This window comes from Ambystoma mexicanum, chromosome 13 (genome assembly GCF_040938575.1).
Source record: "Ambystoma mexicanum isolate Mex_15411 chromosome 13, UKY_AmexF1_1, whole genome shotgun sequence".
In the NCBI taxonomy this organism is placed as follows: Eukaryota; Metazoa; Chordata; class Amphibia; order Caudata; family Ambystomatidae; genus Ambystoma; species Ambystoma mexicanum.
Window position 1 is genome coordinate 443,476,221 of NC_090938.1, and position 19,398 is coordinate 443,495,618.

Genomic DNA, 19,398 nt, shown 5'->3' on the forward strand with positions numbered 1-19,398 from the left:
ACTACGAAAGACAGATCAGAAACAAAACTGATACTGGTTTTTTCTTTACCGAGGATTCCCAGCCTGACGACGGGGAATATTCATGAGCATGTGAATCCATGCCAGACCCATGCTGGAGAACAACAGTTACAGGTAAGTAACTTGTTCCTTTTTCCTATTTCCTCCTGGGACACTGCTGGTGATTGGCTTGCGGGTCTTCTGCGGATGTTGTGTGGAAACTGACGAAGACTTTCACTTTGATGTGTCTTATTTCCTTGCTGAGATGGTTGGTGATGTGAGAAATCAAAGGGTGTCTCACCTGCTAGTCCTCAGGGACTTGTCATCAAGGTGGCCAGGACGTTACCAGCACTTTTGGATACAGTTCCTGGGGACAGACCAGTGGTGGAGGATCACCTGTGTGAGGGGTCTTCAGGGATTGGGAGTGAGACAGCCGATGGTGAGACACAGTATTCCCCCCTTTTCCGTTCATCTACCCCATCCTATTTTGTAGGATTTTCCAAATTCCCACCCGCCCTCCCCACCCCTTTTTTACACAAACACTGGGTTTGAGGAAGAGGGTGACTGAGAGTAACCAGAGTAACGCTCTCACATCCTACTGGACTTGTCCTGTTAATCGGGTCAGGCAAAGTCAGGCACTTTACACTAAGTGCATACACCTAATACCAGTTAGCTCTCCTCACACAAATAAAAGGCAACACCTAAAGACACACTCTGAGCAAGGCGGAACACGAGTACGAGCTGAAATTCGGGGACAAAGACACACCTACGGAAGCAGAGCAACGGACCAAGGGACGAGAGCAGCGTGCCGAAATACCCAAGTATTCTCTACTGGAGGTTGTTGCCTCCGACAGCCTATGAAAGACACGTGGAGAAGGCCAGATCCCACAAGTGAAGATTGCATTGTGTTTCAAGATGCCAGCATCCCTCCCGGCTAAATGGCAGAGTTAGGGAGGTGAGGCCAAGCCAGTGGTACTAAACGATGAATTGAAAATAGCAAAATAAGAAAGAGACGCACATATCCGGTGAGTTGGCAAGCGACCTGAGAGACCGGTGTGTGTTAAAGTGAATGAAATAGTAATGTTATATCACAAGTGAAGGCTGCAAGTGTGTGGATGAGATGGGAGGAAAGGCAGACCTGTGAATGAACTTTGAAATAAAAGGCAGCTGTGAGATCAGCGATACTAAGTAACGGAGTGGTCCGGCGAAGGAAAGTAGCCCAGTCAAAGGTTTCTGTGAAAGGTACATTGTTTGAAAAGCGAACAAACAGCAAAAGTGAATTAAGTGAGAGTTAACGTGAACTTTGAGTCGAAGTGGTCCTGCGGTGGTCTGTAAAGAGAGCCATGCAACTCGAAAGTCTTCAACATCCGGAGCGGTCCGAGCCCAATTGAGGGAGAACCGAAGTACAATAAGTTTGGGCAAGGGAGCCCCCTTGTAATGTTTGTGTTGAACTGTGATGTGAGAGGTCTAAGCCCGACAGAGGGGGCCTATGTGAATTTTGTGCTGTAAGGTCTGAGCCCGGCAGAGGGGGACCTTAGTGAACTTTGCATTGGGATACAATTTTGAAAGTCAAGAAAGAGACTTTAACGTAGAAAGCCAGGTAGGCATCAATCCACAGTTTGGAACTGCTTTGAGTGTTAGAAGCCGAGCCAGAGTGTGTCATCCTGCCTACATGGACAGCCTTATTCTCTGAGGTTTAACGTGAGGAGGAGAGGTGGTTCAACTACCTTTATTCTTCTGAACACTGATTTTTCCTTTGCATACATTTCTCCTTTTTACACTATTTGTACAAGAGATATTGCAGGCATTGGGTTTTTGTTAGCATAGGCCATTTATGATTTGACAGACTCCACTAGGACTGTTTTGTTTACTGTTTGATGGTCGAGACTACTCCCATTTTAGGGCAAAATAGGAGTTTTTCCAACCCCAACATTTTCAATAAAGGTTTTATAAATTGTATTCATTGTGCCAGTGTCATACTTTTGATACCATGCCTTCCCTACAGTGACTAGAAAAAAAAGATTGCCATGTATCTTATCAAGGAGGTACAGTATGAAACAAAGGTAGACTTCTCAAAAACAGACTTGCACATGGGGGCAGGAATTGGGGGCCTCTCAACTGCCTCAGGGGTATGACTGGCTGTGGATTTCTCCCCGGTAGGCCTCTAAACATCCTTAGATGTGGCTGAACTTCAGAGTGGAGACGTAATCGCGGATGAATAACTCCAATTATGCAGTCACGTCTTAGTCATTAGACGGAACTTGTAATTCCTAAAGCTGAATGTAGCAAATGCTGGCGTAGCACGGCACGAGTCTGAATCTCAATAATGGACATCAAAGCGTCCGTGCGGTACGCAGCTTGCTCCGCCGTCTGCGGCTGGTCTTGTGTCTCGGTGTGAGGGGCGCGCGACTGAGCCGTTCTAGTTTACAATGTTTCCATGGAAACCGGAGACGAACACAGGGCCGGAAGTGCCACATTTGCTACATGTGCCGCGATTACGTCTCCACTCTGAAGTTCAGCCACATCTAAGGACCTTCCCCGCCTTTCCTCCTGAGTCTATTCTTCAATTGAAGACACACTCAGTTACAAGTTAAGAGCTACTTTACAGCCTCCCGCAACCTACACTGTTTGATGTTGTGAGCCCCCACAAGCACCACGCTAGGTTGCACGTGCACACTATATCATTCTCCTTGTGAAGCACTTGGAAAAATTTTAATTGGGATTTTCGTGACAATGACAACCCTCCTGATGAATGTTCTGTGAATAACTTGCCCAAGAACAGAAACATGTTGAGACTTTTTTCTGGATTTATACAGGGAAACAAAAACTTGTGTTATCTAGTAGTGATTAGAAACTGATACAGTATCAGCTATATGTTGAATGTATTGCTCACTTTATGTCGACCAACCATTTGATTGTTATTACCGAAATCCTATGTTCTTTTATGTGATGATCAACATTGATCCTTTTTGTATTGTACTTAATAGTCTGGTGATGATTGTTATTAATTGTGTGTATTATTAATTCTTAATATGTATCTAATTAAAGTTTATATATAGTGTTTTTAGTAATCTACCCAGGTGTGCAACCTATTTTTGAGCTCTGTCTCAGATATAATTTGATGGTTTTGCCCTACCGGGCATAGACAGAGTAGACACTATTTCCACCTAGCAGTGGACTAGTGACTACCGGGATTCCTTCCTTATTAAGAGCCACCAATAAACGAGTCATCTTCGGGGGAACAGGAGGCATCGCAGAGTTTACAACCACAGCACTTTCAAGGTGATAGAATTTTCGGCAGGAACTTCGTCTGCAAGTGTAAGCACCCAAAATTACTTTACCCCCACCAGCCGTCAAAGTTGCGAGTTGGAAAGCATGGATTCACCTCAACGACATCTGCAAGGACAACAGTTCCCTCGCCCCCCTCCAACAGCAGGAGGAAGAAGAGGGGGGAGTACCAAGTGGAGTATAGCTTTGACTTTTTTGCATTCAATAACATTAATGACTTCTTAACATGCATTTGGCCGACAGGACATTATGGACTCATCACGGCATTGAAAGAACACAGACTGACTCAGAGAGTGCATGCCTCATCTTCTTCTTTTTTTCATTTTCTGTTTTCTTATGTTCAATTTTTTCAGTTTTCTCTCCTTCCGGGATATTGCTGGCTATAACGTTACTAATGCTGAAACCATTGAATTTCTAGGGTGTAGTAATGTTTCTAAACACATTGAACTGCTAGAGAGCCTTAATGTTTCTATGTCCAGAATTAAGAGACATTACTGATCCATGAGTTATCCCAGGATAGATATGATGATGTGCATCACCAAGCAGAAGACATGTGGTATCGCCACATGAAGGCAGTGCGGACCCCTGTTTTGTCTGTTCCTTGATTCCTTATGAAGTGGCCACACCTAGGTTGTTCTTACCTCAAGAGATGTCACCAGAGGTAGCAAGTTGTTTATTTCAATCTGCATTATGCCGAGTGTGGGGCACCGCTCAGGGGTCTGTTCCTTGATTCCTTATGAAGTGGCCACACCTAGGTTGTTCTTACCTCAAGAGATGTCACGAGAAGTAGCAAGTTGTTTAGTTCAATCTGCCTTATGCCGAGTGTGGGGCACCGCTGAGGGACATAAGGTCCAAATACAGTGGGTGGAAGTTAACACAACAGCATATGACAACAATTATGTGGAGTTAAATATGATAACAGAGGACTATGGTATGAGTGCTCTCAAACATAGGTATCAAAGAAGAGGACAGGGGCAAATGACTGACTTTCAGGAAAAGCAAGTTAGGAAGAATGAGTTCCTTTTTACGACATTGCTGCATCCCATTGTTCCAATGATATACGGCAAGGCTGATTGTGGAGGTTGGCCTAAACTACAGATGAAAGGCACAGTCTTCTATAAAGGTGAATGGGTCAAAGGGCTGATTGGATGCAGGGCAGGGCAGATAGGTTTGGGCTACCCAAAAATGTGGGTGTTAAAATAAATTAAACTTGTTCTGCCATATGGGGCAAGTACATGAACAGTTTGACTTAGATAGCTAATATAACCCCCCTACTAAAGTTATGAAACTCACACGGTTCTCCTTGTATTTCAGAAGCAACAATAGCTTGTTTGTGGGGTGAACGCGAACTGCAATGTAACTGCCAATCTTCCTAATATTGAGAGGGGTACCACTGCTCTCATGGACCTTTACTGCATATGGGGCAGACTTGCATACACCCAACTGCCACCGTCCTGGAGAGGTCTTTGTTCTATGGCAACACTGCAAGCTCCTGTCCTGGAGGTACCTGTTAATGACATCACTGCAATCCACAAGCATCCAATGACCAAGCCCATGTACTTATTACACCAGCAAGTTCACCGATCTTTAAACCTCTGTCGCTGCCGCCTCAGCAACTATCTGTCTCGAGAATCAGTCAACAGGCTACATGAAATACCAGAGGAATACATACCTATGCAGCAGCCACACCAGAGCACACCAGCAATGCAAGCCAACAAACAGCAGAGAGAGCGAGTTGCTGCAAGGAGGAGCGCCTTGTATGGCAGATTGAGGAGGAGCGCAGTGCCAGAGGGGGACCCAGAGAGCTTGTGCAAGAATGGACTATACTGCCAGGGAATGGATGGGAAGCAAAACCTTCACTCCCCAATAGACTATACCTTGAACCCAATGCCAGGTAACATTGCCCGTCCCGGGCTGCCATTTTGCTCCTCTGCAAATTTCCACACAGCAGAAGTGGGTGGGGCGTTTCCCCCTATTTGAAATGTTTGCTGCATTCAAGCCATCATGAGAGGGGAAGAGAGCCAATCCACAGAGAGGGTGGTTGGCCTATATAAATGGACCACAGGAAGTCGAAAGTGGGGGTTACTCGGTTGAGGTTGGTGGAGGTGGAGGCCAAAAGACCAGTAGAAGTGAGGAAGGAGCAGCTGAGTGAAGGCGATTTTTGAGACAGGTGAGGTATTGGTAATTGAGTGGAAGTAGTACTGTAGTGTACATGTTTGTTTGGCAAGTGTGGTAAGTAAGTACAGTTAGAATAATTTTATTGTGCAGATTGGAAGGAGGATATCTGAGTAGTAATAGAGTGGAGGGAATAGTAGAGTGATGGAGGAAGCAGTATTTGGAGGAGGGGGTAGTATCAGAGAGAGGGAGTTTAGGAAAAGGAAGCAGTATAGTGGAGGAGGAAGTAGTAATCAGGGGGGGAGTGGTGGTGGAAAGGGGGAGTGGAAGGGTGTAGAAAGGACGATCAACATCTAAGAGTAGGGAGTAACATCAAAGGGTAGAGGAGAGTGAGAGACATCAGAGGGACAAACAATAGAATGGAAAAGAGCTGGGAGTGGGTGAAGATGGGCGAAGGAGGGTAGAAAGGAAACAGAAGAGGCAGAGGAGAGAGTGAGCGTGATCGATTCCAACTGAGCAGCTTTAAGGCACATTTTCCTGATCCCTATAGAACACTAACAACTGGATAGAGTAGGGACAGTTAGGAAGTCCATGGGGGAATTAAGTACACATTTAGATCATCACCTCAATTGTAAGTCAACTTGTAGGCATTAGGGCTCAGTATTCTGTAGCACTAACCTGGGGTTAAAGACGCCATGGTTAGTGAGGACGTTCGTAATAAAACAAGAGAGAAAGGGGCGACGCTAGAGCCCATTGAAGAATCAATAAAAACCCTTGACCGCCTCATAAGGTAACGGCAGCAGAAAAATGTAATGTAATATGGGGGTGGGGGCGCAACAACCAAAAGTTATCAAAGTGTTCAATTAACATCCCACAACAACTCCAAAGACAAATACACAAAGTATTGTAAAGGTTCTGCATAACTAGAATTAGTAATAAAAGGTTAAAAAAGTATGGGCCTCATTACGACCCAGACGGTAAGTTACCGCCTGGGCCGTGACTTTACCACCATGGCGTAAACTACGTTTACGCCATGGTGGTTGGCGGACTTACCGCCCCATTCCGACCTAGGCGGGGCGGTAAGTCCCCAATCCCCATTTACCCTTCCCCATTCCCATTTTTGCCCCATAGGGCATAATGGGAGTGGGGAAGGCGTTAATTACGCCACCGTAAATTACGGTGGCGTAATTAACTCCATGGTCCCTTAGCGCCATGGATTTTAACACCTGCTAAAAGCAGGTGTTAAAAGCACCATGGCGCTAGGGGACCTCGTACTCAGGCGGTAAGGGTCGGCGCTGTTAACGCTGCCGTAAACCCCTTACCGCCTGAGTTGTAATGAGGCCCTATGTCTTATGTAGACTTTAGCTGATTGTGAAAAGTTTAATACTGAAATGATTTTAAGAGAAAAGGAAAAAATAATGAACACTTGAAGTAGTAGACAAAGCTCAACAAAATGGGTTAAGTAAAAAGATGCAAGAAAATGCTTAGAAAAGATTACAAGACTCACAACGTAGCGCCTGATTCACAAAACATCTAGCGCCATGCAAAGTGATGTTGCCCCACAATTGTATTTTCTGCTCATGACACAAAGTACATTACCCAACTTCGCGCTGAGACAGTGCTCTTTGCTTCCTGAGCAACCAGACTACGCATAACTGCGTCAGTGTGACAAGAGTGCAAAGGAAGTGCCCAAGGAAAACAGGGAACCCATTCATTTCTGAAAAGAAGACATCATTGGGAATGCAAAGAGGTCTGACTTTCCCAAATCGCCCTGGAATTTATTGCCTACGGGGTCCGGCAAATTCCAAAATGTATGGACATTTGCCACCAGGAAACCACTGAAACACGCCGGCAACAACACATTTTCTACCTTCCCACGTTCCCAAAGGTGCCCCAACCAAAACGAACCTCACATGTGTGGGTGCACTGACCTCGGTGCAAAGGGACAGGCTAAACCACTGGTATACCAAAGGGTCTGGGAAGAGGACATTTGTAGGTTTTTGGTCTTGTGGAAGACCCACGGATTTGTCCCTGGGGTGCCGCAGCCACTAAGGAAAACAGGGAACCCCATGCATTTCTGAAGGGAAGACACCTGTCTGAATCCAAAGAGGTCTGACATTCGTGAATTGCCCTGTGGAACATTTTACCAACAAGGCCCGGCAAAGTCCAACATGTAGGGAAAAAACAAAGTTTTCAGACATTTGCCACAAGGAAACCACAGAAACACGCCGGCAACAACACATATCCTACCTTCCCACGTTCCCACAGGTGTCCCGACTAAAATGGTACCTCACTGTTTGGGTGCACTGGCCGGGGCGGAAAAGAAAAAGGGTCAACCCTCACTAAGTCCAGCGGCAGTCCCATGGAGCCCCGGCAGGGACCCCATCCCTACCTTGTAGGGAAAAGTTATAATGCAGGCCAGCCAGAGCTCTGAGATGGTTGGGGGGTGCAGCCCTCGAGCTTGGGTGCCTCTCCTATGTGGATCAATCATCCCCAAGTCCAGTGCCAGTCCCAGGGACCCCCGGCAGGGTTCCTATCCCTATCCGTAAGGAAAAGCTATAATGCAGTGCAGCCAGAGCTCCAGGACAGTCGGGGGTGATGTCCCCGGCCAGGGGCGCCTGTCTCCCATGTGGGTCAATGGTCTGCAAGCCGAGCAGTAGTCCCAAGGATCCCTGGCAGGGTCCGCATCCCTACCCAGAGGGAAAAGCTCTAATGCAGCGCGCTAGAGCTCCACGACGGTCGGGGGTGATGTCGCCAGCCATAGGCACCTGTCTCCCATGTGGATTGATCATCCCCAAGTCCAGCGCCGGTCCCAGGGAGCCAGGCAAGGTCCCCATCCCTACCCTGAGAGAGAAGCTCCAACGCAGCACAGCCAGAGCTCCCTGAGGGTGGGGGGGGGTGATGTAACCGGCCATGCTTGTCTCGTATGTGGGTCGACAGTCTCCAAACCCAGGAGCAGTCCCAGAGAGCCCCGGCAGGGTCCCCATCCTTCCCCAGAGCGAAAAGCTCTAATGCATCCCAGCCAGATGTCCAGGACAGCCGGGGTGCTGCCCCTGGCCTTGGGAGCCTGTCTCCCATGTGGGTTGACCATCCCCAAGCCCAGCAGCACTCCTAGGGAGCCCTGGCAAGGTTTGCATCTCTCCCTGGAGTGAAAAGCTCTAACGCAGCACAGCCAGAGCTCCAGAACATTCAGGGGTGATGTTGCCAGCAGTGGGCGCCAGTCTCCCATCGATCATGCCCAAGTCCAGTGGCAGTCCCAGGGAGTCCCAGAAGGGTCTCCATCCCTACCCAGATGGAAAAGCTGTAACGCAGCCCAGCCAGAAGTCCAGGATGGTCGGGGGTGATGTCCCCGGCCTTAGGTGCTTGTCTCCCATTTGGGAGGTTGGCCCCAAGCTCAATGGCTGTCCCGGGGAGCCCCAGGGGGGCCCCCTTCTCAACCCAGAGGGAAAAGCTGTAACGGGCTAGGGACAGGGATGCTGTCAGTGCTCCCCGGGACCACCACTGTACCTGGGGATGGTCGCCCAACATGGGACACAGGCGCCAAAGGTCGGGGACATCACCCCTGACCATTTTGCAGTTAGGACTGACCTGCATTACAGTTTTTCCATTCAAGGAAGGATGGGGACCCTGCCGGGGCCCCCTGGGGCCACCGCTGAACTTGGGGACAGTCGACCAACAAGGGAGACAGGTGTCCATGTCTGGAGGCTGCACCTCGGCTGTCACAGAGCTCTAGCTGGCCTGTGTTAAAGCTTTCCCCTCCAGGAAGGGATGGGCACCCTGCCAGGGTTTACTGGGACCCCCACTGGACTTGAGGATGGTCGCTGAACATGGAAGACAGGTGCCAAAGGCCAGGGACATCACCGCTGACCATCCTGCAGTTCTGGCTGGGCTGCGTTACAGGTTTTCCATCCAGGGAGGGATGGGGACCCTGCCGGGGCTCCCTGGGACTGCTGCTGGACTTGGGGACGGTCAACCATCAAGGGAGACAGGTGCCCAAGCCCAGAGGAAGCACCCCCGGCCGTCCCGATGCTCTGGCTGGCCTGCGTTACAGCTATTGCCTGTGGGATGGGATGGGCACCCTGTCAGGGCTCACTGGTACCACCGCTAGACTTGGGGATGGTTGCCAACCATGGGAGACAGGCGCCAAGGGCCAGGGACATCCCTCTGACCATTCTGGAGTTCTGGCTGTCCTGCGTTACAGATTTTCCCTGTGGGAAGGGATGGGCACCCTGCCGGGGCTCACTGGCACCGCTGCTGAACTTGTGGATGGTTGACCAACAAGGGAGACAGGTGCCCAAGCCCAGAGGCAGCCCCCCCAGCTATTCCGTGGCTCTGGCTGGCCTGCTTTACAGATTTTCTCTCTGTGAAGGGATGGGCACCCTGCTGGGGCTCACTGGCACCGCTGCTGTCAATGGGGATGGTTGACTAACAAGGGAGACAGGTGCACAAACCCAGTGGCAGCACCCCCAGCTGTTCCAGAGCTCCGGCTGGCCTGCGTTACAGCTTTTTCCTTCGTTAAGGGATGGGAACCCTGCCGGGGCTCACTTGGACCACTGCTAGACTTGGGGATGATCGCCCAATCATGGGAGACAGGTGCCAGAGGCCGAGGACATCACTCCAACTGTCCTGGGCCTCTGGCTGGCCTGTGCTACAGCATTTCCCTCTGGGAAGGGATAGGCACCCTGCCGGAACTCACTGGGACCGCCAGTGGACTTGGGGATGGTCGCCCAACTTGACAAACAGACGCCAAACACAGGGGACATCATCCCAACCATCCAGGAGTTCTGGCTGGCCTGAGTTACAGGTTTTCCCTCCAGAGAGGGATGGGGACTCTGCCATTGCTCCCTGAAGCTGCCACTGAACTTGGGGACAGTCGATCAACAAGGGAGACTGGTGCCCCAGACCGGAGGAAGCACCCCGGCTGTCCCGGAGCTATGGCTGGCCTGAGTTACAGCTTTTCCCTCCGGGAAGAGATGGGGACCCTGCCGGGGCTCCCTGGGACCGTAGCTGAATTTGGGGATGCTCGATCAACAAGGGAGACAGGTGCCCAAGCCTGGAGCCACCACCCCCAGTCATCTCCCGGTGCTCTGGCTGGCCTGTGTTTCAGTTTTTCCCTCCAGGAAAGGATGGGGACCCTACCGGGGCTCACTGGGACCGCCGGTGGAATTGGGGATGGTCTCCCAACATGAGAGACAGACGCCAAAGGTGGGGGAATTCACCCCAACCGTCCTGCAGTTCTGGCTGGACTGCCTTACAGGTTTTCCCTCTGGGGCCCTCTGGCGGGGCTCTCTGGGGCCGCCACTGAACTTGGGGATGGTCGATCAACAAGGGAGACAGGTGCCCGAGTCCAGAGGCAGCACCCTTGCCGTCCCAGAGCTCTGTCTGGCTTGCGTTACAGATTTTCACCTCCAGGAAGGGATGGGGACCCTGCCGGGGCTCACTGGGACTGCCGCTGGACTTGGGGATGGTCGCCCAACATGGGAGACAGGTGCCAAGGGCCAGGGGCATTGTCCCCGACCATACAGGAGTTCTGGCTGGCCTGCGTTACAGGTTTTCCCTCCAGAGAGGGATGGGGACCCTGCCAGGGCTCCCACAGACCACTTCTAAATTTGGGGAAGGTCGACCAACAAGGGAGGCAGGCGCCCAAGGCCGGGGACATCACCCCCGGTGGTCCTGGAGCTCTGGCCATGCCGTGTTACAGCTTTTCTCTACAGGGAGGGATTGGCACATTGCCGGGGCTCCCTGGGACCACCACTGGAATCGGGGACGGTCGACCCAAATGGGAAACAAGTGCCCAACGCCAGGGACATCACTACAAACGTCCTGGGCCTCTGGCTAGCCTGTGCTACAGCTTTTCCCTCTGGGAAGGGATAGGCACCCTGTCGGGGCTCACTGGGACCACCAGTGGATTTGGGGATGGTTGCCCAACATGAGAGACAGTCGTCAAAGGCGGGGGACATCACGCCAACCATCCTGCAGTTCTGGCTCTACTGCGTTACAGGTTTCCATTCAGGGAGGGATTGGCACATTGCCGGATCTTCCTGGGACCACCGCTGGAATCGGGGACGGTCGACCCACATCGGAAACAGATGCCCAAGGCCTGGGACATCACTCTAAACGTCCTGGGCCTCTGGCTGGCCTGTGCTACAGCTATGGCTAGCCTGCGTTACAGCTTTTCCCTCCGGGAAGCGATGGGGACCCTGCCAGGGCTCCCTGGGACCGCCGCTGAACTTGGGCACGGTCGACCAACAAGGGAGACAGGTGCCGGAGCCCAGAGCAAGCACCGCTGGTCATCTCCCAGAGCTCTGGCTGGCCTGCGTTACAGCTTTTCCCTCCAGGAAGGGATGGGGACCCTGCCTGGGGTCAATGGGACCGCCACTGGACTTGGGGATGGTCACCCTACATGTGAGACAGGTGCCAAGGGCCAGGGGCATTGCCCCCGACCATCCAGGAGTTCTGGCTGGCCTACTTTACATATTTTCCCTCCAGAGAGGAATGGGGACCCTGCTGGGGCTCCCTGAGACTGCCGCTGAACTTGGAGACGGTCGACCAACAAGGGAGACGGGTGCCCAAGCCCAGAGGCAGCAGCCCCGGCCGTCACTGAGCTCTGGCTAGCCTGTGTTACAGGTTCTCCCTCTGAGGAGGGATGGGGACCCTGCGGGGTTCCCTCAGACCGCTGCTTAACTTGGGAATGGTCGACCAACAAGGGAGACTGGTGCCCGAGGCTGGGGGCATCACCCCTGTTGGTCATGGAGCTCTGGCCGTGCCGTGTTACAGCTTTTCTCTCCAGGGAGGGATAGGCACACTGCCGGGGCTCCCTGGGACCACTGCTGTAAACAGGGATGGTCGACCCACATGGGAAACAGGTGCTCACGGCTGGGGACATCACCCGAATGTCCTAGACCACTGGCTGGCCTGTGCCACAGCTTTTCCTTCTGGGAAGGGATGGGCACCCTGCTGGGGCTCACTGGGACTGCTGCTGAACTTGCGGAGAGAGGTGGCCAAGCCCGGAGGCAGCACCCCCTGCCATCCCGGAACTCTGGCTGGTCTGCGTTACAGCTTTTCCCTCCAGGAAGGGGACCCTGCCAGGGCTCACTGGGTCGCTGCTAAGATTTGGCGAGGGTCGATCAACAAGGGAGACAGGTGCCCAAGGCCAGGGACATCACCCCTGGCCGTCCTGGGGCTCTGGCCATGACGCATTCCATCTTTTCTCTCCGGGAGCGATTTGCACACTGCCGGGGCTCCCTGGGACCACCGCTGGACTTGGGGAAGGTCGAGCCACATGGAAAACAGGCACCCAAGGCCAGGGACATCACCCCCAACCGTCCTGGAGTTCTGGCTGGACTGAGTTACAGGTTTTCCCTGTGGGGAGGAATGGGGACCCTGCAGGTGCTCCCTAGGACCACCGATGAACTTGGGGATATTAGTCCAATATGGGAGACAGGCACCAAAGGCTGGGGACATCACCCTCGACCATCTAGGATTTCTGGCTGGCCTGCATTTCAGGTTTTCCCTCACAGATAGACTACATCTTCATGACAAATTAGATTTTTTGTAGCTGTAAATATTTCTTTATTAACTAAACTGAATTAGGTGATCATCATTTGCTAATTGCCACGTTAAGATTGAAAAATGTCACAATTCGATCTAATGTCTTAATGAATTTAGATGTCAATTAACAAATTGAATAATTTGGAGACAAAATCTGATTAATGTCTTTAATGAAAGAATTACAATAATAATACTACACTTAGCCAAAAGATGGAGCTGATGAAAACAGAAAATGTTCCCACCTTTATCCAGAATGAAATATGTGGTCTATCAGTGTGTACACCTAAGCAGAGATTACGACAACATACCTTTGATGAGAAAGTAAAAACAAGAAAAAGAACATTACACAGTAAGATTAGAACAAAACAGTTACATATTGAACCATTGAAAAAACTGAAAAAAAATAAACAAAAAGTACAAACATTGGTTAAAAGCACACTGGCACTTACTCTTACAAAAAGATGGGCAGCGTATATTGCAAGCCATTCTCAAAAATAATAGTGATAACTTTGTGTCATTGTACAAGATGTAGCTCATAACCAGCCTAATTCTGTGGGCCTCATCATGACTTGGGCAGTATCCTTGCGCAAATTGTGCCGGGATACCGCCCAACGCAATTTGCTTTGCTGCAACTCAGTCTGGCACAATTTATGTCAGATCCCATCATGCGGTACAGCGGCAACTCCCTATTCCCCATTGGGTCCATTGGACACTTAAACATGAAATACATAAAGAAATATATCACAATTCACAATGACATCAACAATGATATTCACAGTCTTGCTTCGTAACTCTCAGTGCCAAGGTTTCAACTTCAGTTTCAATATTCAATAAAAAGAAACAAGGAAATCCAGATTTGTAATAAAGTGTCAATTCAGTTCTTGGTTCCTTCAAGGAGTTAAAAAATAATGTTGTTAACCAATGTTTAAACACCAGAAAAACTTCTGCTCTTGCTGGAATAAAGACTTTCCATGTCATCAAATAGCATCAGTGTTATTTCCAGTCAAGGTGCTTTGGCACAACTTTTACATGTCGAAAAAGAAACACCACATTTCCTTGTTAGATTCAAATTGACACAACCTCTGGTAACGTTAATGAAACTCAACTTCTGGTTAACACTTAATAAGTCTTTCTTTGTACTATTAGAAATCACAGTTTGGATCTTTTCCAGGATGACTTCACAGTGCTTCTACTTTCATCTAAGCAACGCTTGTCTTTGAGTGACTTCTACAAGATTCAGCATGAGAGTTTACTCCTCTGCCTCATAGTTTTCTACCTCAATTGTGTTACTGAAGTATCAGATCTACTGACAACCAAACCACCACCACAGCTTCAGTACCTTGTGTCTTTAAACATTTTTTTTCAGATATGACAATAATCACTTTATGGTACTTCCACTCCTTCAAGTAAGCAAGGAACTCTTCCACTGAATATTCCCTTTTCAGCGGGACAGCCTCCTGTCCGTCTGCAACAATGACAACTCACAATTGACTATAGGCTCACTCCTCTCTTCTTCCTATTGGCTTTGGAAATATAGGATTGGTCAGCTTCTAATGAATAATTACAAGCAGCAAGCTTCCCTTCCCCAACCTTGCCTTTATCTCTTTGTATACTGTTAGCAAGGAAAATCTACCCAGAAGCATTGTTGCCACTCTATCTTGGCTTCAGGTAATGTTTGCACACTCTTGGCTTGGGCAACGCTGTTAGGCTTATGACAATACTTGCACCATTTCTTGCCTTTGAGAAAGACTGGTTTCCCTCCTAATTGAGACATGTTATTCAGATCCCTGGAGGTAAATCTTGCCACTCAATGCCAAAAAATCTGCAGAATTTGCAGAATTACCACAGCAGTAATTTCTCAAAAAAAGCCCCATTGGGTCCAATGGACCCAAAATAAATGGGGCTTTGCACCGCTGCCACCACTTGGAATCAGGCAGAAATTCCGCCTGTCCAAGTGGTGGTAACGGCAAATCCGCATGGTGGTATTTCAGAGGATTTTCATCTGAACTACGTCAAAACTCGTATGCGTGGGAGAACTATTCAGCTGCACAAAGTCGAGATTAGCCAAGGTGGTCTCCAGTTCCGCAGCCATCGGATTCTCCTTGTCACCCAACCAATAATTAAAATCCCCTAATAATAGATAGCAGGGGTAAGGTAGGACGGCAAATAATTACATAATGCTAAATTAAAGTCTTCAGTCAATGACAGCGGTCTGTAGATAAGAACAAGGTTAGAAGTAGATTCTGTGTTGAGTCCAATTTTAATATGGAGAGACTCAATGCCATTCATGATAGATCCTTTTGTTTCCCAAATAATAAGGGAGGATTTGAAGATTAGTGCAACCCCTTGCCCCCCGCCTTCCTCTCTGTCTTGTCTAAGCATTTTATACCCATCAGGGTGGGTTCTAGATTCAGAGTGGGATCCGCTGCCCTATGGCCCCCCGGCTTGACTGTATGATTATTGCTCACCCTCTCAGATAGTGGACATACATTGTTCAGCGTAAACAAACTAGACTGGGCTGCAATAAGGGGACTAGCCACAAGGGAGACACCATCCCTGTGTGCTGTGTCTTGGGAGATGCCGAAGATCATAGTGTCCTCTACCTCTGGTGAGGACAAGAAGTAAGAAGGTTGCTGCGCGACTATGAGACTACTCTGAGCCGTGGAAACAGGGGACACAATTTGTATGCAAGCGCTCGCAACCACAGGAGTGAAACTAATGGGACTCACTGTGACTTCAGGCAGCAAATTCAGCTCGGGTAGAGTGAAAATATTCCTAGCTGCAGCAATTGCAGCAAGAACCTCAGCCAGAGCCATAACAGGCAGTGAGAAGGAGTCCAAGTTTCTTCCCTTCTGGTCCTGCATGGACCGGCACAGACCAGCTGGGCTCCTTCGCGCCAGCGCCTTCGCGCTGCGTTTCTAGTGAAAAGCGCGCTCTGAATTACAAGAACTATGGGTATTGTAGTTCAGCAGCAGCAGCAAAGCGTGCGTGCAGAGTCTAAACTCTGTTTCAAATCGCACAATACAAATAATATAAGAAGATGACTTGTCGGTTTAGAGCCCCAATACCAAATGCAATATGACAGATGCCAGATACTAAAACCAATAAAAAATCGAACGAGCTAAAATCAATTAAAAATAGGTATCTAAGAACAACAAAATGACTAGCAGCAACAATATGTGAATCAATCGACGAGGAGGGTAGAAAGGTAGTGCTACAGGGGTTGGTTGAAAACAGGGAGATTTGTGTCATCAATACGTATGCGCCAAATCAGGTCATAGCAGCATACTTCCGATCATTGTATTCCAGGATCAGCCCCTACAGAGACGGCACATTGATAAGGGGAGGGCATTTTAACTGTATACTTAACCCAGCTGTGGATAGATCAGATGATAAATACACTCATCCAGCTCCGGCCCTGAGCTCGTTATTACAGGCATTTAAGCTATCAGATGTATGGAGAGCAATGCATCCTCAGGAGATAGTATACTCCACTGTACTGCTCTCAAGAATCTCTAATCGAGGTTGGATTATGTGTTAGCTGGGGAGGAAACATTGGGACAGTTCACAAGGGCAGAATATAAGGCGAGAGTGCTTTCGGATCAGGCGCCCTTAGTGTTTACGTGGCAGCTTGTCACCCCCCGCCTCCTGGGCTAGAATCCCTAGATGAAGGCTTAGGTTTGAGGCGCTCAAAGATACAGGATTTCGCGAGACTGAGGGGAGAGGTGAAGGAATATTTTCTACATAACACAGGTAGTGTGGAGTCAGCAGGTACATTGTGGGAAGCCTTTAAAGTGGTGGTGCGAAGGGCAGCTATGGCAAAGTCAAAAGGGATGCAAGATGTGATTGAGGGAGACCTGAGTAAAGCAGAGGCTAAACTGGAAGCCACACTACCGCAGGTAGCCCCCTAACAGTACACCCTCCCTCCCCACATTGCCCTCACCTCTGACACCACCCAAGGCACCACCCTCACAGTACTCCACCCTTCCCACACCGCCCTCACCTCCAACACTGCTGTCAAATCCCTTTGTTTCCTCCACCGAATCACTGATCTCCTCCTCCTCACCTGAATCCGATGAGCTGGTCTCGAGGCTCTTTTTCAAAGTTCTTCTTTGGCTGTTGTAATCCCTCTTTTTTATGTGGAGAAAGAGCCTAGCCCGAAAGGAAGCCAAAGTGGCCGCTGGTTAGACAGCAGAACCGAAGCCCCTCTTCCGGATAGCTGGAAAGAGGAAAAAGCCTCAGTTGGCATGGAATGCAGCTGAAAGCAGGGCTCCAACTGGAAGGAAGGCACAGCTGGGTCCATTAGGAAATAATGAAGAAATGCACAACAGCAATTTGGGCCGAAAGTAAGTGGGATGGAAGCTGAGGATTGCAAGAGAAAATGCCAGCAAGGAGTTTCTGGGCATGTAGTCAGGGCAAAAGACAGAACAAAGAACAAGAAGCAATAGGAATGAACAGTGCGTAATGCAACAAATATAAGGAGCGCTGCGAGAAACAAAAAGGCCAGGGAGAAGGCAGCGACAGGAGTGAGAGGGAGAAAGGAACCCAGAGGTTGTGGAGACCGAGGCTCCAGAGGAGAAGGACAGGGTGAAATCAAATACGGGAAGCCACGGGAAGAGAGAGAGAGAGAGAGAGTCACCTGAGAGGGAAAAGAACAGAGGAAAGGACAGTGCATTCCATTGTGGACAAAGTGGGTAGCACTAGCATTAGGATTGCAGCAAAGGGAAAAACAACACTGTGGTTGCAATGCGCCGACTGCCGGGAGGGGAATGATTAAGAAGCTCCCGGCGGCGGCCATCTTGCACAACCACTAGACCGCTGCAGGGAAAACGTGTAGAAACGCGGTGGCACATTTCAATGGCGGGCTAACTTCCAACAGGGCCACAAGCGCCAGGCTCTCGGGAGCATGACAATTGCCCCAGGCATCCCCTTCAATTCCAGACACCACGCACCAGCCCCCTCCAACACTGCCCCAGGCAGCCCCCTGACAGTACACTCCCTCCCCACACTGCCCTCAGCTCCAACACTTCCCCCATGTATCCCACTGAAGTCCAGACACCACCCACCAGCCCCCCTCACCTCCGATACTACCCCAGGCAGCCCCCTGACAGTACACTCCCCTCCCCACACTGCCCTCACCTCCGATACCACCCCAGGCACCACCATCACAGTACTCCACCCTCGCCACACCGCCCTCACTTCCAACACTGCCCCCAGGCAGCCCCCTCAAGTCCAGACACCAGCCAACAGCCCCCCCCACCTCTGACACTGCCCCAGGCAGCCCCCTGATAGTTCACTCCATCCCCACAATGCCCTCAGCTCCGACACTGTCCCCAGGCATCCCCCTCAAGTCTAGACACCACCCACCAGCCCCCCTCACCTCTGACACTACCCCAGGCAGCTCCCTGACAGTGGATCCCCCTCCCCACACTACCCTCATCTCCGACACTGCCCCCGGGATCCCCCTCAAGTCCAGACACAACCCACCAGCCCCCTTCACCTCCGACACTGCCCCAGGCATCCCCCTCAAGTCCAGACACCACCACCCAGCCCCCTCACCTCTGATACTACCCCAGGCAGCCCCCCAGCAGTACACTCCCCTCCACACACTGCCCTCACCTCCAACACCACCCCAGGCACCACCCTCACAGTACTCCACCCTCCCCACACTGCCCTAACCTCTAACACTGCCCCCAGGCATCCCCCTCAAGTCCAGACACCACCCACCATCCCCCCTCACACCTGACTCTACCCCAGGCAGCTCCCTGACAGTAGACCCCCCTCACCACAGTGCCCTCAGCTCCAACACTGCCCCCAGGCATCCCCCTCAAGCCCAAACACCACCCACCAGCCCCCTTCACCCCCAACACTGCTCCCAGGCACCCCCCTAAAGTCCAGACACCACCCACCAGCGCCCCTCATCCCTGACACCAACTCAGCCTTGTCCTGCCACCCCTACCAGTACAATATTAAAAAAACTCACCTCAACTCGACTGCCTGCCACCAAAATGAAGCACACTAGTCACATACACACCCATACACCCACCAACTGGGTGCACTGATGCCGTATCCATGTACGTAGGCCATCACAGGACACTGTGGTACAGCACAACCATTGGCACAGCAACAGGACCACATAACTCAGCAGCTGCTACACAGTTAAAGCACCATGTACAAGTCACACAGCAAAGCAATGTGAAGTAAAGTGACTTTTCATTGTGCACATGTGCAATTGCATGCAATCAAAGTGCTGCAGGTGAATGATCCAGGTGGAGAGAACACCAAGTCCTCACTGATGGGACAGAGTCATATGTATTGTCAGTGCACATTCGCAAACAACACTCAATGAATCAAAGCACTGAGGAGAGAAAGCACAGCAACCAAAGGCCCTGCTAGTAACGTAATGTGAACATGCATGGACTGGGCGGTGTGAAGAAAGTCTGCAAG